The sequence below is a fragment of the Rhea americana genome, unplaced genomic scaffold (assembly GCF_003343005.1).
Source record: "Rhea americana isolate MKP2758 unplaced genomic scaffold, rheAme1 scaffold_51, whole genome shotgun sequence".
NCBI classification, from domain to species: domain Eukaryota; kingdom Metazoa; phylum Chordata; class Aves; order Rheiformes; family Rheidae; genus Rhea; species Rhea americana.
This window is the reverse complement of record NW_028186657.1, coordinates 5,450,799-5,460,786: the sequence shown is the minus strand read 5'-3', so window position 1 is coordinate 5,460,786 and position 9,988 is coordinate 5,450,799.

Genomic DNA, 9,988 nt, shown 5'->3' with positions numbered 1-9,988 from the left:
GTGCAGCGGGGAAAAGGGCCGGGGGGGCCGTGCACCGGGGAGGGGGGCAGGGCCCGGTGCGGCGGGAGAGGGGGCTGCCGGGGCCCGGTGCAGCGGTGCGAGGGGGCGGGGCAGGCAGGGCCCGGTGCGGTGGGGCAGGGGCAGGGGCAGGGCCCGGTGCGGTGGGGCAGGCAGGGCCCGGGGCATGGTGGCGGATGCGCGGGCAGGGCCTGATGCAAGGGGAAACGGGGTAAGCGAGGGCCGTGGGGCAGGGGTGGGCGCCGGGCCCAGTGCACGGGAGAGGTGGTTGCGTGGGGCAGCAGGACCTCATGCACTGGGGCCGGATGTGTGGGGCAGGTGAGCAGGGCCTAGAGCCCCCGGGGGGCAGGCGCAAGCCGGTGGATGTGCTGAGGTGGTTGCCGTCCCCCGGTGGAAAAAGCCCTCGGCTCTCCGGGAGCCGTGCAGGGAGAGCAAGGCCGTGCCGGGCGCCCGGGCTCTGCTCGGGGCAGCCAGGAGGTGCTGGAGCTGAGGTGGGCTGCGCCGGGCGCTTGCATCCCTTTGGGGCTTAGCTAGCAGAGCGAGGGCTGCCCCAAGCTGGCCCCCTTGCAGCACGGCTGCGGTCTTGTCCCTTCTCCGGCGGCCACGCTGGTTCTGCGCCGGCGTGCCTCCGGCTGCACGCGAGTTGGTGGCTTGCATCGAGGCTAGGTTTTGTGTCACTGACTCGAAGGGCACTTTTTATAGGACGCGATAAAAGCGCTCCGTCTGCCGCTCTCGTTCCCAGCGCGGCGCTGCCTGACCTGAAATCTGTCGTCTCCCACCCCGCTTGGGGTGAACGCTGTGTTGCGCGAGGAGGGACGGAAGGGGAAGTGGCGAAACTCTTGAGAAAGTCGTAAATGGCGAAGCTGCTTGGAAGTCAATAAACCCCAAGTGGCGGTGCCTGCCCCTGGACCTGGCAGGGGACGCGTGGCACGCTTTGTTGCCGACCCTATTGCATCTACCACGATCGCAGGTGGGGCGCGTGTGGCAGGCTGGGCTCACAAGCAGAGGTTGTGTGGCAACGGGGGTATCGAGAGCTTGGGATGTGCTAAACCTACCGCCCGAGTTCTGCAGGGCTGGAGGATCTCTGGGTTTGGGGCTACGCGCCAGCGCTTGCTTTCTCAGGCGGAAGTTCAGCCGGTTGAACTCTGTTGGCAGCCTGTGCCAAGGTGGGTGCTGTCTCTGCTGTCGGGCCAGCATGCCTTCCTGCAAGTGCATTTTGGTTTTTCTTCTGGCATCTCGGATGCAGACTGCGCCCCCAAAGCCCTGCATCAGCCCCTTGCCTCTCAGACAGCCGGCTGAGCGGGTCTTGCATGCGCATCTGTGGCTCCGGAGCTTCACCTCACTCCTCGCTGTCCTGTGTCCCTGCCTCGTCCAGCCTCTCGTCCCGCCTCCCCTGTGCCACCTGCACCCGTTTCGGCTCCTTCGCTGGCTCTCGAGGACCTGAGCCCCCTAGAACGCGCCGCTGCCGCGCGTAGCGGTGACGCCGCGCCCCGGGGAGATGCGCAGGCCGGAGGCTGCCGAGGCCGGATCCTGCCCGGTGCCCGGCCGTGCGGGCTGTCGGATGGGAGCAGGCTGCCGTCTGATGTCACTGCAGTGCATGGTGGGTAATTATGCACGTTGCAATGAAAATAATAAGGCCGGCTCCATAGCGGCGTCTAAAAATACTGCTAATGCGGAGTGCCTGCCGGGTGCCTTTGTCACCTTTGGGTGGTTGCTTTGAAGCTGGCCAGGCTGCAGGAGCTGTGCTCTGCATCAGCAAGTCTCTTGGGCTGTGGGATTTGGTTTAGCAGGTGCCCTGCAGCCTGTCTCCATCCCTCTGCTCGGGCGGCAGTGTCGGCAGGGCTGGGGCAGGTGTTGGCATGGGAGCTGGGAGCGGCCTGGGTGAATTTGGGAGGCTCACGTGTGGCTCCCTTCTGCACAGAGCCATGCTGCACCAGGAGTCACAGCCAGGCTGCGGGGCTTTGGCCTTCCCAGCCTTGCTTGGAGCTGGTGGCTGTTTGTGTGTCCCAGGGACCTACCCTGACGTCCCCTCGTGGAGATGTGATCACAACCGTGCTAGCCTACCCTCGGGCAGACTGGCAGAGGTCAGGGTTAGGGCCCATGCAGCATGGTGTGTCTATCACCACCAGCCTTGTGCAGCTGGGTCAGAGCACCTCGTGGTTGTGGCTGCTGGACTGTCCCTTTGGAGCTGTCTCTCTGGTCTGTCCTGGCAGTAGCAGGACAGGAACTGCTGGGTCTCTCGCTGCTTTCTGGCTGAACAAAGGTCTAAGGGAGGGATGTGTGTTTGGAGTGAAGTGGTGTGATGAGTGGCACCTGGGCACTGGCCTTGGGCCAGAGCTGCCTGGAGTGACGCAACTGTGGTTTGCTTGAGGCCACCTCTGGTGCATGCCATCCCAGTCCTGTGGTCTGGGCACTCTGCGGGGATGAGGAAGGGACAGTGCCCTCCGCCAGGCAGGCCGCAGCCGCTAATGCCAGCGCGGGGTGCAGAGCAGGAGCTGGGTGCTGATCTCCGCTCCGTGGGCAGGCAGGCGCCCTGCCGTCTGGTATCTGTGCAGCTCTCGCCGCTGCTGTGGTCCCTCCATCTGCTGTCAGGAGCTGGTAGCTCCCCGCTGCAACGAAGGGAGAGGTTTGCAGGGGTGGTGAAAGCCATCTGGAGCCTCGGCTGCTCCAGTGACCGGCCTGGCACGCTCGCACGGGGAAGGCAGTGCACGGCAGGGCAGAAGCGGAGGGCTGGGCAGGGCAGGAAATGGTGAGCCTGTGTGCTCAAGTCTCCGAGCTGAGCCTCTTCCGCCCTGCACGCAGGGAGGTCACAGCAGCAGCTGGCTCTGGCTGGGGCTCCCCTCCTGCAGCCCTGGGCCGCTCCTCTTGGCTCCTGGTTGGTGCTTGTGATGGGCTCTGGCTCCAGACGTTGTTCGTGAGAGCTCGGCCTGGTCCCCCTTTGCCTAGACGTGAGCAGAGAGGCGTCGCCCCGCTGTGCCCTCGACCTGCGGTGCGGGGCTGCCGTGTCCTTAGGGTTGTGCTGCGTTATAGAAACGCTGTGCTGCGCTCTCCCTACACCCCAGTGCTGGAGGAGCATTGCCATTGCCTCCGCTCTTGCCAGGCACCAAATCTGACTTCTGAAGCAGTGCATGGAAGTGACGTTCCCTTGAGCAGTGAAACATGCCGCCCCTACCTGACACGCTGTACGGCTCCCGTTTAGTGAGCGCAGAACAAAGAACGGGGAAAGGAGACTTTGCAAATCCCCATTGATTTGCACAGTGGAAGCTGCTCGCTGTGTGTTTTGTGTCTGCCTGCCTGGGACCAGAGCTCTGTGCAGAGGAATTGATCAAGCTGTAAAATCCAGAGCCAGCTAATGAAATAGGGACTATAGATTTTTATTTTAAATGGAAGAGAGTTTAGGGGAGATTTAATTATCCCTGTTTTATGGACCTGTTAGAAGAATGAAATAACAGCCAGCAGGTAGGGCTTTGGCTTGCAGCACTTCTTCCAGGTGTGCAAAGAGCTGGTGAAATCCTGCCACCCTGGGGCAATGGTGTGGACGGAAGTGAAGTAGCTTGGAGTGGAGCAGGATGTGGCAAAGTCCTGCTCATCCTGTCAGAAGTCCCTGCTTCCCCAGGGTKCCCATTGCTGGTCTGGGGTGGGAATATCTGCAAGGGGAGAAGCACACTGAGGTGGCACAGGGGCTGGAGACACGTCRTAGCACAGTGGGCTGAGTTGACCCAGCACAGACTCCCGGCTGAATGAGGGCTGGTGAAGAGCAGCTTTCCCTGTCCCTGCGGATTGGCATGGACCTTTCCTCGCATTGGTGGACTTCAGCAAGTGTGGGAGCTCTGAGCTTGCTGGGTTGTCAGCTCCTCAAGTGCGGCCCTACCTGGGTGTTTTCCCAGGGCTGTGGACACTGAGCTCCCACTGAAGCCTGTGTACCTGTGCAAAGCGTGTGGGGTTTGTAAATGAGAGCTGCAGAGCGCTGGGATTTGCTGGGCTTAGATGTGTGTCCGACACAAGCTGTAATACTGTCACTACAGCCACTCCTACTGTGTGCATCCACTTCACGGTCACGTGAGCTTGGCCGCGGGGCATGGCTGGGGAGGTGGTAGCTGGGCAGCCAGCGGTAAGCAGCGCAGCACTAGTTTTTGGCAGAAAAGCAGGAAGCTTTTTGATGGTTTTGATTTCTCATCTCTGAATTGAAAAGCTGGTGCACAGCATTTTCCCTTGCATCTCTTGGCTTCCTGCTCAGAGCAAGCCAGAGCAACTTGGTTTGCCACCTGTCCTGTGCRAAGTGGATGGCTGGCCAAGGCATTTGCATACCCCAGGAGGTGCTCCAGCAGGCAGGCTCAATGGTTGGGGTGCCTGTTTGATGTGTGAAGCTTTTAGAGGCTGCTGAAATGTCCTAGAAAGCAGATCATGCTGGGGAGCGCTCCTGAAGGCCCCGTGATATTGGCCTGGCAGGAGCTCAGCAGTGCCAGGCCCTGAGCTSTGCACCCACTGAGCTGAGTGGGGACATGCTGTCGCTTCTTAGCACAAGCTGGTTCTGGAGGGGAGCAATGTGCATCTGTGGCGTGTGCTCACAAAGGTTTKGGGAGAAGCAAGCTTGCAAAATTCTTGGGCAATGTCACCCCAGGTGTTTTTCTTTTCCTTCATCCTTGCACCCACAGGTCCTCAGTMTCCTGTGGCCAGGGTGGGTGTCCTTTACTGGAAGAGGGGAGCTGCTCTCTGGCAGCGCACAGCAGAGGAGAGCAGACTGCGAGACCGTGTGCACAGAGGGCGGGGGGGGCCATGACTGCCAGGCAGGAGGGATTCATCCGCTCCTGCGCCCCCGCTGCTGCCATCTCAGCACTCAGCTGCCATCTGCCATATTTGTGCCCTCTTCTCTGCCGAGGCAGATGTGCGGTATGGGATATCTGGGTTTTCCAGAGTGCGGTAGTTTGGGAGGACTCCGTGCTTTTCAGTGTGTGTAACAGGCCAAGGTGAGCCGTGTCCCCAGCAAGCAATACTCGTGACAGGCTTTGGATCRGAGGAATCCTATTTGCCAGCTGCATCCTGGTCCCTGGAGATCTGGCCTCACTGGCAGTGGAGCTGTAGCTCTGGGCTTTCCTTGGCTACCCTGGAAAACGGGACAAGGGTTTTCAGCCCAACTGTGTAGAGCAGAGGACTAGCCTGCAATGCTGTGTGCTAGCTTCCTCTTGGGTAACCCTGCATCGCAGTGACCATGGGCTCCAGCACCTCTGCCTGCCACCCACTGGAAGGGAGGGTTGGTGCTCTGATCCTTCCTTCCCGTGACCAGGCAGCCCTGAGCCATGATCCTGTCCAGCAGGTCATCTTTCCCCTGTTGTTCTGATGGGGCTCACTGTCTGTGTTTGCTCTTTGATCCAAGTGTCTTAGTTGCTTTTTTCTCTGGGCCTGCACTTTGGGAAAGTGTTGAACAATAAAAATCCACCGGCAAAAGCGGTAGCAGAGGTCGGCCAGCTCCTGTGCCCCAGGCTGCTCTGTTGTCRTTGCACAGTCGCGCTTTGTGCACAGGGGCTGTCAGCTTGGAAATCATGCTTTTTCTCTTAAAAACCATCCCCAGGCACTGGCAAGGGGTGATTGWATTGGGGAGATATTGTAGCACGCTGCTTTCGCACTTAAGGCAGTGGTCAGTGCCTGTTTCAGTGCATCCTGTAAGCAGCCTCTTGGCAATCCTTAAACCAAGGACAAAGCGGGGTAAACCATTTCTGAAAATCATAAATTTCTCTGAGCTCTTTTCTGAAGATGATTATTGCAGGTTGTCAGCGTCCCTGCAGGCTTCTCAAAACACAAAACACCTAACCCAACTTCCTGATTGTCAGTTGTGTTTTCAAGAGATGCTTCGTTTTGCTGAATGGTAACGAAATTGTTCTTTGCCATCCGCCAGCTTCTGGCTCTGCCTGTATCCTTTTGCTGGAGCCACGAAACCAGACACTACCGCTCTTCTTTGCTTCCTGTGCGACGGCAGAAGGGCCGCCACGAGCACGGGAGGGGAGGCAGAGGGGTCCAGTCTGGGCCCAGCCGGCAGAGCAGCAGGGAAGGTGTCTGGAGCCCAGCTCCTTCTGCCCTTGGCCGCTTGCTTGGCAGACGCTATTAATACTGTCCGCAGCATGTAGAGAGCGGGCTGGACTAGAAGGATACACGTGGAGAGGTGGCAGGTGAGCTGGGGACTCCCAGAGACCTAGTATGGGGATAGGCATGGGGTTGGATCCCTGCTCCTTGGGGTGGCTCTGCCAAAGGATGGGTCCCTCTATTTTAAAAGGGAGCTGTCTGAAAGGAGAACAAAAAGGTGAGAGGAAAAGGAGGAAGCAGTCTTTAACTGCTCTGCCTCGCAGTAGGGGAGGGCTGGGAGGACTGTCCAGGCAGTAGGTCGGAGACAAACATGGCAGCGTTAGCTTTTTTTTATCTTCTTTTTTTTCTCTCCCCCCACCTATGAGTAACTGAGCTGTGGAACTTGCTGCTGCAGGACACCAAAAAAGACAGAGGTGTGCATGGGTTCAAAGTGCTTGCCTCCATGGGAGGAGAGTCCACCAAGGGCTGCCCAATACCTGCTGCGGAAGGTCCTCTAGACTGTGAGGACACGTATCTGTGGAAGCGGCTGCTGAATGGTGGGCTGGATTGCCCTGCGAGGCGACTCGGGATGCCTGCCTTTTAGCCCGCTGCTGGGAGGGAAGGGCAGTAGAAGACACTTCCCATTGCTTGACGCTGCTGAGCTGCAGAGGTACCTGCCCTGGATCTGACTGCTGCACCAGCAACGTTCTAGACACAATATCCAGGTCATGAAGGTGTTTTGGGGGCAAATGAAGAAAGGTGGGGTTATCTCTGTGGATTATTTACCCTGCCCTGAGAAAATGAAGACATGTGCAAACTTGCTGTCTATTTGCAAGCCTTCTCCCCTTCGCTTTGAACCTGCTGGATCGTTTCAGTCAAGACTGACAGTGCGGTAGCTGTCTCAGAGGTATTTGCTTACTATGGGTTCTGGCTCATAAGCAGAAAGATGCTGTTAGTGCTCCCTCTGCAGTGCAGCTCAATCTTGCTAGCAGACATCAGAGAATCCACGTGGGAGAGATCGACAGGAAACCAGGCTTTATCAGTTCCGCTGCCTGTGCAGCTACTTGTTCCTCATGTCAGCATCTCCATGTGTGTGTGGCTGGAGGCGTTTGACAGGAGTGCTGTCATTCTGGGGGTGTGAGTGGGTGGCATGTGATCACAGCAGAGGCGTCCTGCCTCGCTTGCCAGCAAAGTTAACTTCACTGAGTTGCACGGAGCGGGGAGGGAGCTCCTTCCCTCTGCSTCTCCCCAGAGGAGAAGCACTTGACCCTGTGGCATTTGTGACAGACCTGGGGTCGGATGGGGACACTCCTCCTGGCCCCTCTGCAGCCTGGGAAGTTCTGGGCACCAGCCTCTTCCCTCTTGTTTGCCAGGCCTTGGGGAGGGCAGAGGAGGATCTGGGACTTCTCCCTCCCCCTGAGGGAGAGGCCGGGGAGTGTGGATGCAAGTTGTTGGCATGCTGGGGGAGAGCATGGGGGAGAGCATATCTCAAGGGGCAGATGTGCTCACACTGTTCAAATCACCCCAGCTAATCCTGTGACAGACCTGACCTATATATGGGGCAAGGGAGGCGGCACATGTCTGCATCAGCAGATGGTGTCTTAAAGAGCCTGGGCTCCTGGAGGCTTGAATTCTGCTGACCTCTGGCTCTAGCGAGGGAGAGGGTGCGCTGCCTGTTCACTGCAAAGCAGCCGAGTTCAGCCTGCAGAGTCCTCTGGGACGAGAGCTGGGCATGTGCAGCCCCCGCAGGAAGGGAGCTTTCTAAGGYTGCTGTGTAGCATGAAGGACCTGGCTTGCTTGAGATGTCACAGGTCTTGTTGGCCAAGGTGAGGGTCAGGCTCTCTGGAGGAGGGCAACTGGACTCCATGTCCCTTGACCTGGCCCAAAAGCACTGGCCAAAGGTACTGTCAGTGGCTGGCCGTGCTGTAGCGTTGGAGGGGCAACTGGCTCCTTGCCTGGCTCCTCCAGGCGTACACCACACGGAAACACTGTCACACTGACGGTCATCAGCAGCCAGCCTCTGTGTGATGGCAGAGCTCGTGGACCCGGGGCAGTGTGATGTGTTGGTGGCTGCGTGTGTAGCTGGGTTCCCAGAGACAGCGTGGGGCGGGTGTTGGCTGAGCCACTTCCACGTGCTCTAAGGCTGCAGCAGCTGGACGTGCAGTGCCCCCATCTTTGCAGGAGCTGGCTGGGAAGGCATGGCCTGGCCAGCGTGGCTGCACGTGTGGCCACACAGAGCACAACTGGACCTGGCACTGCCACAGGAACTGCCCGGCCTCACTGGGCAGGAAGTGTGAACAGCACCTCACTGGAGAGCCATGCTTCATTGATTGCTCCTCCTGCTGCTGTCCTGAGGACATGGATAGCTGCTGGCAGTGGGGGAGCTGGTGATGAGCTGTGGGTCAGGAGGGAGTGTCTACACACACATCCGTCATTTGTGGTCTCTGCTGGCAGCTGGGGCCTTGCTTGTGCTTGTGCTTGTGCTTTGCCTGGGATCAGGCCATACTCCAGGAGCCTTGTGAAGGTGTGGGGCTGCCTCAGCCTGCAGCCAACGGCAAGCTCGAAGTGCAGAGGGCCGCTTTCCTCCTCATCCCTCCAGTCCCTGGGTCTTGACCTGGAGCGGTAGAGTGGACCCTGTAGGGTGATCGTTCATGTCTGGGCTGCTGATTCAGTCATGTCTGGCCCCTCCTAGGCTGCCTGTCTGAGCACACAGGTCTGACTCTGTCAGAGGTCTGTGGTATGTCTGGCTGTGCCCCTTCCCTGTCCCTGGCATGTCCCCTGCTCCGGGGATCAACAGCGGTTGGCTGTGGGCTGTTGGCAGCAGTGGCAGAGGCAGTAGCGAGGCGGTTTGCCCAGGGGGACTCTGCAGTGCCCCAGAGGAAGCCTTGAGGCTGATGTGGCTCATCAGTGTTCCTGGGTGTCTGAACTCGGGATGAGGAACAGCAAAGCGGCCTTGAGAGCAGCCCGGAGGGAGTGGGGTTGCAGGGCTAGGATAGGACAGACCTGAATCTGGCTGGTCATCCCAATGATGAGCTACTGGGTTGTTAAACAGTCACTGATCTGAGGTTTTCTAAAGGGGTGATGTTACAAATTAATTAGCTCCCTTTGGTTGTTAGCTCTTTAAAGCTTAGCTGTCAGGGGAGGGCTGTTTTATAGCCATTACATCAGGGCTGTCGGCTGGCTCACACTCCTTCCTTTGAATTTCTGACCGTATATTGTAACTCAGGGAAGTTTTGGCTTGGATGCAGCATCTGGCTTTCAGCAAAGCTTTTGCCCTGCGCTCTCCTGAGCGCAGGGGTTTGACTCGCGCTGAAGGATGCTCACAGAGGCGTGCGGGGAGCCGCTGGTACAGCTTCTCGGCGCTAGCTGCCGACCATGTGATTTGCTCCGTTTACCTGCTGGTGCATCTCCTGGAGATGCTCCTAGGAGTTCTTGCTCCCTATTTAATTCAGGATAGAAAGCAGGAGGCTTTTCTGAAGCAGAAGGGGCTTCCCTSGTGTCTAGAAATTCAAACTTGGTGGAGATACCCTCAGAATGGAGATTTGTGTGCCTGACAGGCTGTCGGCACAGGTGGCAGCTGGAYGCCACATTAAACAGGAGAGGAGAAAGTTCTCTGTCCTCTGCTGTCCCAGGTCGGCCGGGAGTTGTTTGTTGCGTTTAGCTCCCCCCTTTCTGTGGCTTTTCCATGCAACTTCGAGCGGTAACATGGCAGCGAAGCCCCGAGTTGGCAGGGAGCACGCGGGGACACGGAGGCAGCCCCTCGGCGTCCTCGCGCCTCGTCRGAGCGCCCGGCAGAGCGGCGGCGCTCGCGGCATCGCCAGCCTCCAGCCCAGCCGAGACGGGGGCTTGGCCGGGAGCCCCGGGAGGACGCCGGCCCGTGAGTAAAGCACCGAGGGCAGCCGCCGGCGAGGTG